The sequence below is a fragment of the Herpailurus yagouaroundi genome, unplaced genomic scaffold, assembly GCF_014898765.1.
Source record: "Herpailurus yagouaroundi ecotype Mexico unplaced genomic scaffold, PumYag 193, whole genome shotgun sequence".
NCBI classification, from domain to species: domain Eukaryota; kingdom Metazoa; phylum Chordata; class Mammalia; order Carnivora; family Felidae; genus Herpailurus; species Herpailurus yagouaroundi.
In genome coordinates, this window is record NW_024412424.1 from 6,320,375 (window position 1) to 6,338,261 (window position 17,887).

Sequence of the window (17,887 nt, forward strand, 5' to 3'; positions counted from 1 at the left end):
CACACACACACACACACACACACACACACACACACACACACACACACGAAACACTGCAATGCTATGCAGCCAGGGAGAGGGAATCGAGAGGCCCTAGGGAGCAATACTGTAACCGAACCAGAGGAGGGAAAGGAGAAAGGGGGTTTCCAGAAGAAAGCTGGGTAACACTAACCTTCCCGAGAACCACGTTTCACCCCAGGTTTGGGTCCTAAAACACAAAACGAGGCGTAATCACTGCCTCCTCCGAAAAGAAGTAAATGCATTTAATTTACACGTTCCTGGGTGGAAGCAAAAACCCCAACGTTCCCCCACGGGGTAATTTCACCAAAAAAGAGTTCAGGCAACACACCAGCGGAGAACCTGGTCCAAGTGCTAAACCACCATCTCGGTTCGGGGTAACGTTTCCAACTGCCCCCTCCCGGTCCCAGTCCCAATCCTCCCATCCCCATACTTACTTCGCCGTCTCGCAGGCACACACTTAGTCCCCCAACCCAACGCTTAGTCTGCCCAGTGCCAGAGAGGACGCACGCAGGGAGCCTAGGCTGGGGCCCGGTTCTCCAGACCGCCCCTCAGCCCCGCCCGTAACCCGGGACTGGGCACGCTCTCTAGCTCGCATCAGCTCCACCTCAACTGACCCCCACAAAGCCTCACGGAACGACCTCTGAGTTTTCCTACGTCCCCGAGCCCCACCCAGGGCCCCAGACCGCAGCCGACCCTCGCTCCCCGAGCGCAGCCCCATCCCGAGCCCGAGGCGTGCCGCTCAGCCCCACGCTCCAGACGCCCGAAGCCGGTCCTCTCAGCCCGCTCGGCCCCAAGGGGCCCCGGGATCGCGCCCCGAAGCCTAGAAAGATCACGCCCTCAGGCCCCCTGCCCTCCCGCCCCCGCGTCCCGCAGGCCCGCGGCCACCGCCCTTCCCCGCCCCGGGCGGGCCTTGAGGGGTCCCGGGCAGCCGCAGAGAGCGGCTCCGGCAGCCCCCGGGAGAATGGAGAGGCCGCCCCTCCGATCGGGCCCCGCCTGTCGCCGCACCTACCCGCCGCCACCGCGTCGGAGCCGAGGCCGGAGGGAGCCGGGAGAGGGCCGGGAGGAGCCGGGAGGAGCCGGGAGAAGTCGGGAGGAGCTGGAGCTACCGAGCAAGCCCGTGGGGCGGGGCGCAGGGAGGCGGCCGCTTCCTCGTCGCTCTCTTGAGGGCCGGCGCGGGGGCGGGGCGCCGCCACCGCCTATCCCGCGGGCGCCGCGGCTCCGACCAATAAGCGCGGTGAGGGGGCGGACGGAGGGCTGTGGCAAGCCAATGGGCGCCGGCCCCGCCGCCTCGACCTCGCAGTGGTAGCGGAGCGAGCGAAGGGCCGTTGGGGCGAGGTACGCATGGGGGCTTCAGACTCCCCTCTCCCGCCCGCTAGGGCCCGGGCGGCCGGCGGGCACAGCGACCGCCGCCGCTGTCCTGTGCTGGACGTTGCTTTCTTTCAGAACTTGGGTACCTGGAACTGGGAGGATGCGAGCAGCCGGGCACACGCGGCCGGGCCCGGGTCTCCCCGCCCGCGGGGCCTGCGGGCTCTGTGATGTAACCTGGGAGGGGCGCGGGGCGGGGCCTAGGGCGCGGGCCAGCTGGTCGCGGGAAGGAACGGTAGGGGGACAGGGACGCGGGTGTGGGGCCTCTCCAGGGCTGCGCTGCCACCAGCCACAAGTGACGTTGCTGGTTCAAGTTGAAATGTGCTGTAGGTGTAGAATACACACCGAATTTCCGAGACTTAGTAGAAAACATATAAAAATCTCATAATTTTATATTGATTATAAACTGGATAGTTGATTACAAAATTGGTTACAGTTTTAGATATATTTGGTTAAATAAAACACATTTAGAATAATTTCATGGGGCACCTGAGTGGCTCAATCGGTTCAGCCTCCTCTTGATTTCTATTCAAGCCTTGATACCAGGAAAATGATTTGGGGATCAGCCTTAGGTGGGGCTCTGTGCTGAGCGCGGAGCCAGCTTGGGATTCTGTCTCCTTCACTCTGCCCCTCTCCCGCTTGTGCTCTCTCTCCCTCTCTTTCAAAAACAAATAAGCATTTTTAAAAATAATTTTTGTTTGTTTGTTTGCTTTTTAAAATATGGCCGCTAAACTTAAAATCCCTATTTGGCTCGCGATATATTTCTGCTGGATAGCAGTGGTTCAGAAGGAAAAGGGACAGCTAACGCCTCTTGAGTGCTTATTATGTCCCAAGCACTCTTGTAGGTACGTGACACCCAATAACTCATTTAGTTGCCAAAACAATGCTTTATAATTGGTATCAATGGTCCCATTCTCATTTTACAGGTGAGAAACAAATACAAGTTTAGTAATTTATGTAATGACCACAAGCCAGCAATCAAGTGTGGTGCTTTTAACTCAGGCAACCAGGCACTGGGACATGTAGTCAGTTAGCCTGTAGAGCAGGCTGGTTACCAGAAAGAACACTGGACTTGGTTGAAAGCCCTGGTTCAAGGTCAGCCCTGCTACTTTGTGTGTAACTTTGGGAAATTAAGCTTTAATTGCCTTAGTAAAAAATGAGATAATGCAAGTCACCAGCCTGTCATAGCCCCTGTTACGGTGACCTAGAGGTAGCATAGTGAGGTAAACTTGGACTCTGGACCCTGAGTCCCTGTGTGCAAATCTGGGAACTGCAACCTACAAGTTATGTGAGCTTGCGGGAGATTTTTAATCTCTCTGTACCTCAGTTTCCTTAACTGTAAAATGAATAATAGTCACACCTACCTTATTAGAGTTGTTAGGCAGATCAAATGTGTTGATATAAATAAAGTACTTAGCTTGGTGCCTAGCACTTAGCAAGCATTTACAGAGTACTGCTCAGAATGACTTGAAAGAAGCATTTATAGCCTATACAAATATGAAGGAATGAAGGATAAAAGGATAAGTGGAAAATGTATAGAACTATGAATTTGGAGCCCTGGAGAGAACTTTAGGCCAATCACGGAGAACTGAAATGACTAATTAATAAGGCAGGTGTCCTGGGACCAAACTCAAAGTTTTTCCCCTCTTTCACACCCAGACTCCAGAGCAGGGGAACTACCATTGCAAGCCTGAATTCATTCATCCAACAGATACTGAATGATGATCTGCACATCAGAAAAGGCCACACAGTGAGGGGCATTTATAAAAAGGTAAATAAAATAGGTTTCCTGTCCTGATGAAATTAGCATTATTTCATACCAAAGCCCACAGATTTTGTCCAAGCATGCACTTAACTGTTATAAGGAAAACACACAGGTGGGAGCTTCAAAAGTTACTCTGATCCTTCCTGCTGCCTGGAGTAGCCAGCCCCAATGCCTGTCCTGGGGCTTCAAGAATAGAATAAGCTGTGAGCTCCTTAGAAGTCAGACGGCTGGGAAAATTCAAAAGTGTTGGAATCTTCCATTCCTTCTTTAAGGTGATAAAGTCACCATGTTTTATGTATCCCAAGCTAGACACTCAAAAGTCATTCTCAGTTATTCCCTTCCTTCTCCCCACCTCAGGCCTACCAGATACTCCTTCTGCCTCAGAAACATCTCCACCAACACTGATGCTGTTCTGGTTCAGTCCCTTTTCTCTTTCCTGCCACAGCTACTTCCAAGCCCTCCCTCACACCTGCTTCAGTCCAAGTTACACAATTTAGGCACCACCCTCTCCAGTTCATACACATCGTCCTGCACCCATTCTCTGCCTATCACAGCACCTACCACATATGTGGTAATTTTTGTGTAAACATGCATCTGCCCTAGTAGATTTTTTTCTCGAAGTACAAGTTCATTCTGTTTCCCCACCTCCAGATTTAACACAAACTTCTTTTTTTTTTAATGTTTATTTATTTATTTTGAGAGAGAGAGAGAGCCCGCGCACATGCATGTGCTCTTGGGAGGAGCAGAGAGAGAGGTGGAGGGAAAGAAAGAGAGAATCCCAGGCAGGCTCCCGTGCTCAGCGTGGAGCCTGACATGGGGCTCAATCTCACAACCGTGAGATCATGACCTGAGATGAAATCAAAAGTCAGGTGCTTAACCGACTGAGCCACCCAGGCGCCCCAAAACTTTACAACTTTTAGAAGAAAATACGTTTATGGAGATACCTTGATGCTCTCAAGGTAGGGACCTCTGGCTGAAATTTCCTGGTACAAACACTTATCAGATAAATACGCAATATTTACATACCAATTATTATCATAATTTACAATGTTTATGTTAGAATTCCCTAGGGAGAGGGAAATAAAAGTACATGGATTAGGATTTGAATAGGATAGAGTCATAGAATTAAGAGCCAGAAGGGTTTTTTGGGGTCATTTAGCCCAAACCATTTTCAGGTGAGGTAACTGATACATGTCAAAGACCCACAAATAAGTGGCAGAATCCAAACTTGAACCTATTTTCTGATTCTCAGGCAGGAGTTTGTTGCACCCACCCCTTCTTTCATCTTTAAGATGCTGTAGCAAAGGGGTTCCTGGCTGGCTCAGTCAGTTAAGCGTCCGACTTCAGCTCAAGTCATGATCTCACGGTTTGTGAGTTCGAGCCCCACGTCAGGCTCTGTGCTGACAACTCCGAGCCTAGAGCCTGCTTCAGATTCTGTGTCTCCCTCTCTCTCTCTGTCCCTCCCCTGCTCACACTGTGTCTCTCTCTTTCAAAAATAAATAAACATTAAAAATTTAAAAATAAAATAAAATGGTGTAGCATAGGGGTGCCGGGCTGGCTCAGTCAGCAACTCTTGATCCTGGGAGTTGTAAGTTTGAGCCCCACATTGGGTGTAGAAATTACTTTAAAAAAATAAAATAAAGTCTGTGCTGACAGCTCGGAGCCTGAAGCCTGCTTTGGAGTCTGTGTCTCCCTCTCTCTCTCCCCCTCCCCCTCTTATGCTCTGTCTCTCTCTCTCTCTATCAAAAATCAATAAACATTCAAAAAAAATTTTTTTAAACAAAAAGATAATAAAAGTAAAATATTTAATAGATAGATAGATAGAGATTAAATGGTGTAGCATAGTGATGCAGCAAACATTAGATACTAACTACTCAAAAGTCCCCTGCCACCTCCTACTTTAGTGCCTGGACACTTATCCTGACTCCTTTTGCAGTTGGGATTGCTATGTGCCTCAGTGGATGGAGCAGAGCTTTCAGGTAAGTCTTTATAAAAAGACAAACTCAGCTGCCTGGAATACAGACACAATGCCTAGAGGTGATACAGCCATCTTACGATGGTAAGGACAAAAGTCATGGGCTGAAGGTGAGGAGTGGGAAGATAGGAGAAGACTAGGTCCTTAGCATCCTCTGGCAGCTACACCTATCTGACTGTCCCCCTCTGGACCTCTTGTAAAGTGAAGAAAGTAACCCCTATCTCTGAAAGCCATCGTTCATCAATCTCTTATTTGCCGGATACGCAATCCAAACTGGCACATGGAGTAAAAGCCCTGGATTACAAGTTAAGAAACCCTGTTACGGTCCCAGCTCTTCCAGGAACAAGCTGTATGGCCTTGGGCAAGCCATTTCCCATCTCTGGGCCTCAGGTTCCTCATCTCTATCACGGGAGGTAGAACAAGATGGTCTTCTCACCTCTCACTTTCTGTGATTTCATTCACTGTGCATGCTACGTAATGTGCAATGGGGGACCTCCTTTCCCTCGAAATGAGACTACCTCTTTCAAGGTTCCCTAAGTGTTTCCTTGTTCCTGTAACCACAGGACTAGTTACAAAGACCTGTCCCTTTCGAGCGAATGTGATAAAACACACAGTTTGGGGGCATTCCCTTACACAAATCCCCCTAACTGGGTCCCTTTTTCCTCTTCCTTTGCTTAGTTTTATTCACCTATTCCCAGAGGGAGCTCAGAAGGGGGTTCTACTCTAAAACTAATGAAGCACAGCGCCCCCCTCTCTCCTAAACTTGCTATGTAATTTCTCCTCTTGGGGCCTCAAATTCACTGTTTGTTAAATGAGAGCGTTGCAGACAATGAAAGCTCCAGATTCTGTGTCTCCCTCTCTCTGCCCCTCCCCCGCTTGCACTCTTTTCCCCCCTCTTTCAAAAATAAATAAATATTAAAAAAAATAAAAATTGTAAAGTTTTATGTTTTTCTGTAGAAGTCTTACAACCCTATTGTGAGGTTAATTCCTAGGTACCACAATGATTTTATTTTTTTCCTATTACATTTTGTAAATGATTACTGGTATATAGAAATGCTATTCCTTTTTGTATGTTAACTTTATAAGTAGTAACCTTGCTGAACTCTTTACAATTCTAATAGCTTCAAGCTCCAGAATTCTAAGGCTCAATTACACCTTCTAGATTTTATCTCACTTTGGGATAGTGCTTCCCCAGTTACTAAGTGCTTTGCTCTTTGGTACTGCTGGTTAGCCCTTCTATAACTCTGAGTTAGGCAGGGCTTGTATTGTCATCCCTATTCCGAAGCTGAGGAAACAGATTCAGGGATGAGGCGTGATATGCCCAAGATCACGCAATTAGTAAGTGGCAGATCTGGAACTAAACACCACATCCTTTCAGTCCTTGCCACTGTACCTTGATTTTGAAATTTTCTTCCCTTTCCCTTTTCTCTCTAGGATCCACTTCCTGGCTACAAATCATAACTGCTCTTAGCTGTGACCCCAAGACTGCACACAGTGATGCCCTCAGTTCCAGGTATTTGGTACTCTCCCCAGGAACCTGGCTTTCCCTCAATTCTTCTTCCATCCTCTGTCCTGACCCTCAATCCTAAATACAACCTCCTAATTTCTTCCCAACTCTGACTCCAAGCATCCCATCCCATCTGGAACTCCAGTGGTTATGTCAATGTCTGGAACCACGGTCTGGCCCTTTGTAAGCCACTGTACTTGACACAACTCTCATTTTGGTTCTGTTATTCTTCTGCACCTCACTGTTCACTCCATCCAACCTCTTGTTCATCATGTGAAATCCCTAAAGAGATCAGATATGGTCAGAGAAGATGGGAACTGGAAGGTCCTTTGAGGGCTTCCAGGCCAAAGACCAAGCAGAAACTGTAAATGAGAAAGCTGATTAGTTATAAAAGAGTAGGCTGGAGGGGCGCGTGGGTGGCTCCGTCGGTTAAGCCTCTGATTTTGGCTCAGGTCGTGATCTCCCGGTTCGTGGGCTCGAGGCGAGCCCCACAGTGGGCTCTGTGCTGCCAGCTCGGAGCCTGGAGCCTGCTTCAGATTCTGTGTCTCCCTCTCTCTCTGTACCCCTCCCCTGCTCATGCTCTCTCTCAAAAATAAAACAAACATTAAAAAAATTTTTTTAATTAAGAAAAAAGAAGAGTGGGTTGGAGACTGTGGAGAGCACAGGGCACATGCCCCAACTCCAATCAGTTGCTGCCAGTTGCTGGAAATGTGGGCCCTGTGTGGTTGGAGAAGATGGAGCCAAACTTTTATGTGCAGTGTCCTGGCTGTTGAATATCAGCAAGTACCATGTAGGACATAAAAATTAATTGATTAATTAAAAAGGGGCTTCTGAGTGCCTCAGTTGGTTGAATGTCCAACTCTTGATTTCAGCTCAGGTCACAATCCCAGGGTCATGGAATCGAGCCCCACATTGGACTCCTCGCTAAGTGTGGATTCTCTTTCTCTCTCTGTCTCTCTCTCGCTCTCTTAAATAAAAAAAAAAAAACTAATTAATTAAATTAAATACCATATAGGACAAATGTCTGTGGACTGGCGGCTCTCAGATTGCCAATTTACAACCTCTGCTCTGGTCCAAACCCATCGCCCATGGATAAGGAGACTGACATCATGCAGCAGATCAATAGGAGAGAAGGAGGCAGGACCCAGCCCTCAGACCCATTCAGAGCTCACCACCATCACTCACAAGCTGAAAGCAACCCAGCTGATTTAACAAGCCTCTAGTGAGAGCCTGCTCTGGGAAAGATGTTCTGAGAGGGGACCAAGATGAAGGGATTCTTTTAGAAGATGCCCGCCGTGGGTCCTTGGCACTTTTTCACTTAGCTTGAGGTCACACATTTGGCAGGTTGGAACAAACTAACATATTTAGAAAAGAGATGCTCATGTCCATGGAGTTCTTGTCAGCACCGTCCTCACTGACTGAATTAGGATTCCAGGGACCTTGCAGTAGAGCATTTTCCAAACTTTCTGTTTAGAAACCATTTCAAACTCATTGAAAAGCTGCAAGGATAAAAATGGTATATAGCACTCTCATATACCCTTTACCAAAATTCACTTCTTTTCAACGTTTTCCCCATTTGCTCTATGTACTACACACACACAACAAAAACATATTTTTCGAGCCATTTGAGGGTAGATCACATACATGATGGCTTTTAACCCCTGAATACTTCAGTGTGCATTTCTCATAATAAATATATATCTTATAACCACAATACAGATATCAACTCAGTAAGTTAAAATTGACTCAGGAGTTTGATCCAATCTACCATCCGTATTTCAATTTTGTCACTTGACTCAGTAGTGTCCCTAATTTTTTTCTCCTCCAAAACAGGATCCAGTCTAGGATTAAATATTACATTCAGTTGCTATGTCTCTGTAGGTTTCATTAATATGGAACATTTTCACAGCGTTTGTATGTATGTGCATGTGTATGTACTTGCGTTTTATGAAATTAACACTTTTGAAGAATATAGTGCTCTCTCTTGCTCGCTCTCTCTTTTAGAATGTACTTCATTTAGGGTCACCTGGGTGGCTCAGTGGGTTGAGCGTCCCACTTGGGCACAGGTCATGATCTTGTAGTTTGTGAGTTCAAGCCCCACGTCGGGCTCTGTGCTGACAGCTGAGAGCCTGGAGCCTGCTTCGGAATCTGTGTCTCCCTCTCTCTCTGCCCCTCCCCCACTCGTGCTCTGTCTCTCTCACGCTCATAAATAAATAAACATTAAAAAATTAAAAAAAAATAGAATGTACTTCATGTGGGTGTCTGATGTTTTCTCATGGTTAGATTCAGTCTAGAATACAGTAGAAATGATGCCATGTCCTCCTCAGGTCATCGTATCAGGAGGCATGTGGTGTCCATCTGCCCCTCACTAGTGATATGAATTTCAATCATCAAGTTACGGTGTTTTCTGATTTTTCCAGTGTATTGTTGTTGTATTTTCCCCTTGGAACTAATAAGCAATCTGTGGAGAGGCACTTTAAGACATGCTTACATCCTGCTCCTCATCAAAATTATCCCCTAGATTTCACATCCATTCATGAGTCTTGCCTAAACCAGTCTCTACTGTGATGGTTGCATAGTGGTGGTCTTTCCATTCCACTTCTCTGTCCACATTTACCTGTTGACACTCAACATTTTGAGGTAAACTGTATGCCTTCCATCCGGAGGGGTGCAGTTTTGGCCTCTGTCAAGGTATGTGAGATCTGGAGTTCCACGTGACTAATGGAAATAGAGGGAAGGGAAAGAGCCTGCTTTGCCTAGTCATTGAGAGTAGATAAAGGGTGAACTGGGACAGTCACTCCAAGGATTCCACTTAAAGGAGCTGAGACCTTCAGAGAAGCAAAGCAGCATAGAGGAATATGCTTCACACAAACAGTATCACTTTCAAATCCTGTCTCTTCCCCTCACCTACTTTGTGACTTCCAACACCTCACCTAGATTCTCCTGGCCTGTTTCCTAACTTGTAATATGGGATAATTCCTGCCTCGGAGGCTCAATGGAAGATTGGAATAATGCTCATATCTTACTGGGCCCATAGTAAATGAGAGGTGCATATTATATAGAATATAAGAAAATTATGTAGTGCTTGAATTATGTTTCATTTCAACAAATGTCTACTGAGAACCTACCATGTAACAAGGCATTGTGCTTGGGGCTAGAGACTAAATCAGCCCTCAAAAAGTTCACAGTCCAGAGGAAGAAAAAGACCAACTTAATTCCACATTTAGCCAAGAAAATTAAAACATACATCTACACAAAGCTTCGTTCAAGAATGTTCACAGTAGGGGCATCTGGGTGGCTCAGTCGGTTGAGCATCCAACTTTGGCTCAGGTCATGATCTCACGGTTCGTGGGTTTGAGCCCCACATTGGTTTTGCACTGAGAACTGGGAGCCCGCTTCAGATTCTCTCTCTCTCCCTCGCTCTGTCCCTCCCCTACTCATGCTCCTGCTCTTTCTCTCTCTAAGCATACATTAAAAAAAAAAAAGGATGTTCACTGCAACAATATTCTTTTTTTTAATTATAGTTGACAATGGCAACTACATTCTTAATAGCCCCAAACAGGAAATAGCCCAAACATCTATCAACAGGTGAATGGATAAACAAAAATTATAGTACATCCATACAATGGAATACTACTCAGCAATAAAAAAGAGCAAACAACTGCTTTTATGTAACAGGTCTAAAATATGCTGAGTGGAAGAAGCCTTGCATAAGAGTACACACTGTGATTTCATTTATATGAAGTTCTAAAACAGGAAAAACCATCAGAAGAGTGGTTGTCCAGGGTGGAGGCAGGGAGGAGGTTGCTGGGAAACTTTCTGCATGATGATAATGTTCCATATGTTGATAGGGGGTGGATTGCACAGGTGTATCCACTTGTCCAAATTCAGCAAATGTACACTTAAGATTTGTGTATTTCATTGTATACGGATTTCACATCAAAATAGAAAAAAAAAACTGTAAAAAAGAGCTCTGATTAATAGTATACCTCTAGAAGTATTTATTTTTTTTATTTTTTTATTTTTATTTTTATTTTTTTTTTTGTCTTCACACCCAGCATGGAGCTCAGTGGGGGGCTTGAATTCACAACCTTGAGATCAAGACCAGAGCTGAGATCACAAGTTGGATGTTTGGGGTCACTGGGTGGCTCAGACAGTTTAAGTGTCTGATTAGGGCTGAGGTCATGATCTCACAGCTGGTGGGTTCAAGGTCCACATCAGGCTCTCTGCTGTGAGCACAGAGCCCACTTTGGATTCTCTATCTCCCTCTCTCTGCCCATCCCCCCACCACCACTAGCATTCTCTCTCTCTCTCTCTCTCTCTCTCTCTCTCTCTCATGTTTAATAAACATTAAAAGAAAAAAAAGAGGGGTGCCTGGGTGGCTCAGTCGGTTAAGTGTCCGACTTCAGCTCAGGTCATGATCTCGCAGTTTGTGAGTTCAAGCCCTGCATCAGGCTCTATGCTGAGCGCTCAGAGCCTGGAGCCTGCTTTGGATTCTGTGTCTCCCTCTCTCTGCTCCTCCCCCACTCATGCTCGCTCTCTCGCTCTTTCGCTCTCTCTCTCAGAAATAAAGAAACATTTTTAAAAATTTAATAATAAATAGGGGCGCCTGGGTGGCGCAGTCGGTTAAGCGTCCGACTTCAGCCAGGTCACGATCTCGCGGTCCGTGAGTTCGAGCCCCGCGTCGGGCTCTGGGCTGATGGCTCAGAGCCTGGAGCCTATTTCCGATTCTGTGTCTCCCTCTCTCTCTCTGCCCCTCCCCCGTTCATGCTCTGTCTCTCTCTGTCCCAAAAATAAATAAACGTTGAAAAAAAAATTTTTTTAAAAAAAATTTAATAATAAATAAATAAATACATAAATACATAAATAAAAAGAGTTGAACGCTTAACCGACTGAGCTACCCAGGCACCCTACATCTAGAATTATTTAGAGAGAAGTGTACTGATGTCTAGATTTATTTTGACTTGTATCAAAAAACATGGATTAATAATAGATGGATAGCAGCATGGAAAGATGAATAGATACGTAATAAAAACAAGCTTGATAAAGTGTTAAAGAGTAGAAACAAGATGCTAGAGAAATGGGTGTTAACTGTAAAATTCTTTCAGTTTTGCTGTACATTTGAAATGTTTCATAATAAAATGTTGTGAGTGAGGAGACAGGGCTGTATAATTCAAGTCAGGCTTTGATAAATGGTGTAATGGAGAAGTTGTTTCCGCTGGGGATGGATGGTAGCAGGGGTCAAGGGCAGTCTCCTAGAGGAGGAATCTTAGGAAATCAGCCTGAAAGATAAGATTTTAAAGGCAGGGGTACCTGGGTGTCTCAGTCAGTTGAGCATCCAGCTCTTTATTTCAGCTCAGGTCATGATTCCAGGGTCATGGGATCAAGCCCCACATAGGTCATGATCTCTCAGTTTCGTGGATTCAAGCCCTGCATCAGTCAGTGGGGAGCTGACTCCACACTGTCAGCATGGAGCCTGCTTAAGATTCTCTCTGTCTCTCTCTCTCTCTGTGTGTCTCTCTCTCACTCAATTAAAAAATAAATAATAAATAAATAAATATCTTAAAGGCAGAAGGAGGAAAGGGGGAAGAGGGCATACCAGTAGGAAAAACAGGGCAGTAGGAAAATGCAAGGCACTTTGCGGAAGCTGCAAAGCAGCAGAGGACTCTGGGGGCAGAGTGGCGGGAGAGGAGGCCACTGAGCTGAACTGTGCCCAAGCTGGGACAGCCTTGAAAGACAGACAAGGACATTTGATTTTGACTCAGTAAACAATAGGGAGACACTGAGCTGGACAAGCACGCATGCGTGTGTGTGTGTGTGCACGTGTGTGTGTGCAAGGCTTTGTCATCTGACAGGCAGACTAGAGGAAGACAGGGATAGAGCCATCAGTGGGGACAACAGCAGGGCAGGTGGTCAAGATTTTCTATTGCTTGTATTAGCCAGTTGACAATGAGGGCAATTTTTGTGACAGAAAAAAATGGTGAAGACAAGCCCTTCCTAGAGGTAAGAAGTCTTTAGTGAGTGGGGAAGAGAATTCAGTTTGTCCTAATTCCCAGCTCACTGGAAACTCTGATCTCCCTAAAGACTTCCTTTTCCCTTTGAAGCTGTAGTCTGTCCATTGACCTGCCCTCTGACCCTCAGCCACAGTCCAGAAGATGCAGCTCACCCGTCAGCAAGAACACACTGGGAGTCGGAACTCCTCATTTAGAAATTTGTTGTGTTGGCCTGCTTGTCCTCCATGCTTCCTCCCAATTTCAAGACTTCTCTATTCTGGTCTTTTTTTTTTTCTTTTTTTAAAGTTTATTTATTTATTTGAGAGGGACAGAGACAGTGTGAGTGGGGGCAGGGCAAAGAGAAAGAGGGAGAGAGAGAGAATCCCAAGCAGGCTCCATGCTGACAGTGTGGAGTCAGCTCCCAACTGACTGATGCGGGGCTTGAATCCACGAAACGAAGAGATCATGACCTGAGACGAAACCAAGAGTCAGATACTTAACAGACTGAGCCACCCAGTCGCCCCATTATTCTGGTCTTCTTGCAACCAGCCTCACGTGAACATGAGATCACGACCTCAGCCTTTCCAGGCTCTCAAACATTCATTTTCCAGCCCCCTGGTGATCTAGTGGCTAGGATTCTAGAGCTTTCAAATGTGCCTTTTCCCCTTGACTTGCAGGTGTCTTTCTGATCACAGCCCCATAGTCTTGTCTCTTTCCTCCCAGTCAGGAGTGTCACTGTCACTGCAGTGTCCAGCTCCAGCTCCTGGCTGATCCAGGCTGGGCTTGAAAGAGTCAGGAGTCTGGCAAATCAGGAGTCTCTGAGCCTCGGGTACCACAGGTGCCCAGCTTCTCTCCTCCACACCTTCCCTCCATTTCCTAAAGCTCACAGAGGACATGTAGTGACCTACCTGAATAGTCACAGCCTTCTGTTGTCCGGCAGCCACAGCCCCTGTTTCCAGTCCTCACACCAGCCCTGCAAGAATGACAGGACAGAAATGCCCCAGTTTCTCAACCTTCACAGAGTTCAGAGATAGCCCGAAATTTTACACTCATCAACTTTAATTCTCACAATGTTCCCTCCTTGACAGATAAGGAATCTAAGGCTCAGAGAGGCTAAATAACTTGCCCAAGGTCACACAGCCACTTCCAAGAAATTACAACCAATGTATCAAAAGGAACAGTTTCACTGTGTTCTGTGCACCCAGCACTGACTATTATCCCCACAAATAGACTCTAGCAGCCCTGAGGAGCCTGCCCAGGGGTCCTGGCTGGCCAGTACACACAGGGAGATGCGGGGCGGCGGGGGCGAGGGGGGGGGGGAGTGTTGCTCATCAGTCTGGGGCAACAAATGGAAAAGGCCCAGAGGTGACTTTGTTGCTTCTTGAGAGACAACAGGAGTTGCCCAGACTCACCCCTTCACTGAGCAAATCCAGAAACTTACCTTGAGGGTCAATTGCTGAGGGGAGAAAGAGATAGGCGGGAGAGCCTTCCAGATTCTCTCAGATGCAGAGTCAAGAAGCTAAGAAATGGCGAGGCGCATGCAGGGCAAGCACCATCAGAGAAGCGGGAACAGAGAGGGAGAGAGGACTCCAACACAGTGAAGGACCTTTTTTTTTTTTTTTTTTTTAAGCTTATTTCTTTTACACACCCCGCCCACGCGCGCACACGGGTGGGGGGAGGGGCAGAAAGAGAGAGAATCCCAACCAATCGATTCGAGGCTGGAACTCACAAACCGTGAGATCACGACCTCAGCCAAAATCAAGAGTCTGGCGCTGAACCAACTGAGCCACCCAGGCACCCCACGGTGAAGGACCTTTGAAGGGGGAAGATGGGTAAAGGATGCACACACACAACCTCTAGGGTACTTATGCCCAGAAGGGCTCACGGTTCTCTCTTGGGAAAATCTGTACCCATCTGAAAGGCTGGACGCCAACGATGAGTGGCCTCAGAAGGTCTCGGCATATGTGGGGCAGGGACAGTGTCTGTTGCCATGGTCGGCGGAGGCCCCTCCAGGCCTCCGACACTCTCTAAGCAGGCGGGCTGTGCATGTTTAACCTTCCGTGGGTGTACCCAGCACCACACTTGTGAGCTGGGTAGAAGCTTTGGAAGAACAAGCTCAGAAGCCACCCCTGGGAGCCCTTCCCTGACTCTCCTGGGGAAGGAGCTTTTGTGTCCTCCAGTTATCTTCTTCCCAGAGAGTTAAGTGCTCCCTGCCCTGGTCTGAGCCACTTCTGAGTTCTCCACAGTGCGCAGTGCTTGTTTCTTGTTCATTTTTTTTTATTTTACTACCTCACCTGCTGTCAGGGCTCAGGGTCCACTGGGTAGATAACAGCAGGGCAGGACTGCTGGATCCCCCAAGGAGGCTGGGTCCCTCAGGGTCCCACTCGGCCCTAAGAGCCCATGAGTTCTGAGCAGACAAATCTTCCCACCATCACCATGGTGATGTACAATATATCCAAAAATTCCTTTGAGATGTTTTCCTTTCAAAGGTAGAGCCGAATTCCCCTCCCCTTGAATGTGGGCCAGACTTAGTGACTTGCTTCTAATGCATAGAATGTGGCAGAAGTGATGCTCTCACTGGGAGGCCACGCAATAAAAAGGTTACAGCTTCCTCCTGGCTCCTTCCTCTGGAAGGGCTCACTCTGGGGGACATTGGTGACCATACCCTTAGGACACTTGAGCAGCGCTGTGGAGAAGCCACTGCAGGGAGGAAGTGAGGTCTGCTCTCAAAGCCAGCACCAACCTGCCACGCGTGCAAGTGAGCCATGGCCCACGGGGGTCCCCCAGCCTCAGTCAGGCCCACAGATGACTGTGGCCCCGGCAACACAAGCTTGCAGGGCTTGAGACCCCAGGCCAGAACTGACTGGCCAAACCATTCTCGAATTCCTGATCCACAGAAACTGTGAGAGATAATAAATATTTCTTGTTGAATTAAGCCACTGAGTTTGGAGGTAATTTGTTGCACAGCAGTGGATAACTAAGACATTATCCTTCTCCCCACTGACTCTTTCCAAGCTCCCTCTGCTGCAGCCAAGTTGAACCACTCACTGTTCAAAGAAATACATTTTGATTGAGTACCTTATGTGTGCCAGCCCTGGCCAGATACTAGGGATACAGCAGTGAGCCTGCTAGACCAGCGTGGGCTCTGTCGTCATGAGCTTAAGGGGTCACACACTCCAAACGTTGACGGATCCTGCTTTGGCCTGCATTGTGCCCTCCATCCAGAAAGCTCAACCCTGCCCACCCCTTATACTACATTCTGAACATGTTTTATGTTTTTGTTTTTGTTTTTTAATTTTGGAAAGAGAGAGAGCAGGGGAGAGGGGCAGAGAGAGGTATTTTTTTTTGAGAGAGCAAGAGCAAGAGCGAGAGAGAGAGAGAGAGCAAGCCAGGGAGGGGAAGAGACAGAGAGAGAGAAATCCCAAGCAGGCTCCATGCTGTCAGCGCAGAGCCCAATGTGGGGCTCAAACTCATGAACGGTGAGATCATTGGTGAAGGACCATAAGGCAAACAGAGGGCCAGGCACAAACTAGCATACCCCGCCCAACACACACACAAGATGGGACATGTATGGTATTCCTCAGACACTCCTGGCTGCCCAAGAACAAAGGAAAGGACAGAAAACAAACAGTTAAACTGATAGAGTTTCCATCAGTTTACAAATATGTTAGTAATATTACAAGAAAAAGGCAATCTTATCAATCCTAATCTCCAGGAACTCCCTGCTATCTTACTGATAATACTTTGCTAGAAGGAAAAACAACCTTAGCTTGACAATAGCTAGGCCTCCAGTAATCTGTAAACCCTCTTTAGCACAGGAAAATCCCTTTAAGAAACCTTCTCTTGACTTTACCTCCCCCAACTCCACAGTATATAAACAATCACTGTACAATCCCAGTGCTGCTCTTTCTGCCCACGGGCCCTGTCCCTGTACTTTAATAAAATCATCTTTTTGCACCAAAGACGTCTTCAAGAATTCTTTCTTGGCCTTCAGTTCCGAACCCCACCAACACCCAGAAACTCCATCAATTATTACCTGAGCCGAAATCAAGAGTCAGATGCTTAACTAAGCCACCCAGGCGCCCCGAGAAAGAGAGACCGGGGGGGGGGGGGAGAGAGAGAGAGAGAGAGAGAGAGAGAGAGAGAGAGAGAATCTTAAGCAGCCACCACGCTCAGAGTGGACCCCGATGTGGGGCTCCATCTCATGACCCTGGGATCATGACGGGAGACAAAACCAAGAGTTGGATGCTCAATAGACAGAGCCACACTGGCACCTCCTGAACATGTTTTAGTTGACTTTTCTCCATCAGCACTGAACCCAAATGTTGTCTCCTCTGTGAAGCTATTCTAAGTGCCCACTGGACATTATGTTTCTCATCTCTGAACTCTTATAATGCTTTATCTCAACCTTAGTTTGGCCACTTAACATCTTCTTTGTATTATGGTTATTTATTTTTATAACCTCCCCTATTAGCTGCTGTAGACTCCTTGGGATGGATGTCTTATTCATTATTGTATTCACACAGCCAGTGTACCAAGTGCCACGTGCATAGTTAGCATTCAAGAAATGTACATTATGCAAATGAACATGTGAATGGCTTGTCCATAATATAACAAAGACAAACTGAATGCCAGCAGAGAAAAACAAATGCAATGCTAGGAGCTGGCAGGGAGGTGCATACCAACTGGGAGAAAAAGCAGGAAGTGTCTATGAACTAAACTCTATTAGATTCTAATAATATCCACCATACAACTCCTCTATGATCCAGCCATTCTTCTCCCAAGCACACACTTCAGAGAAATAGATGCATGTGCCCCAAACAGACTTGTACAAAAATGTTCAGAGGGGCGCCTGGCTGGTTCAGTCGGAAGAGCACAAGACTCTTAATCTCTGGGTCGTGAGTTTGAGCCCCACGTTGGGTATAGAGATTACTAAAAAAAAAACTTACAAAAAATGTTCAGAGCATCTTCATGCAGAACAAACCCAAACTAGAACTTACCTAAAATCCACAAAGGAATAGATAGACAAACTGAGATATAGTTATAAACAGAACATTGCACAACAATTTAAAAAATAACTTACAGAACACCTGGGTGGGTGGCTCGGTCGGTTGAGTGTCTTAACTCTTGATTTCAGCTTAGATTGTGATCCCAGGGTTGTGGGATTGAGCCCTGCATTGGGTTCCATGCTGAGCATAGAGCCCGCTTAGGATTCTCTCTCTCTCTCTCTCTCTCTCTCTCTCTCTCTCTCTCTCTCTCTC

At 46.9% G+C, this 17,887-nt stretch overlaps 1 protein-coding gene and 1 long non-coding RNA gene across 24 annotated transcripts in view; one reads left to right on the forward strand and one right to left on the reverse strand.

Moving 5' to 3' along the window:
* Nucleotides 1–1,206, reverse strand: part of MAP4 (microtubule associated protein 4) — a 207,912-nt gene extending 206,706 nt beyond the window's left edge. For 4 of the 22 annotated variants that reach the window (XM_040445206.1, XM_040445210.1, XM_040445211.1 and 1 more), the window contains exons 1-2: nucleotides 1,031–1,201; nucleotides 173–208 (exon numbers count right to left, since the gene is read on the reverse strand). The gene's annotated coding sequence lies outside the window, so the exon portion shown is untranslated. Of the gene's footprint in view, nucleotides 1–172; nucleotides 209–455; nucleotides 636–714; nucleotides 786–1,030 lie in introns of those variants that run through there. The other 18 variants (XM_040445216.1, XM_040445219.1, XM_040445217.1 and 15 more) reach the window with 12 other exon arrangements.
* Nucleotides 1,207–1,299: 93 nt separating this feature from the next.
* Nucleotides 1,300–17,887, forward strand: part of LOC121011147 (uncharacterized) — a 58,408-nt gene continuing 41,820 nt past the window's right edge. For both annotated transcript variants that reach the window (XR_005781511.1, XR_005781510.1), the window contains exons 1-3: nucleotides 1,300–1,356; nucleotides 3,046–3,157; nucleotides 6,561–6,639. This is a non-coding gene — a long non-coding RNA (uncharacterized LOC121011147). The remainder of the gene's footprint in view (nucleotides 1,357–3,045; nucleotides 3,158–6,560; nucleotides 6,640–17,887) is intronic.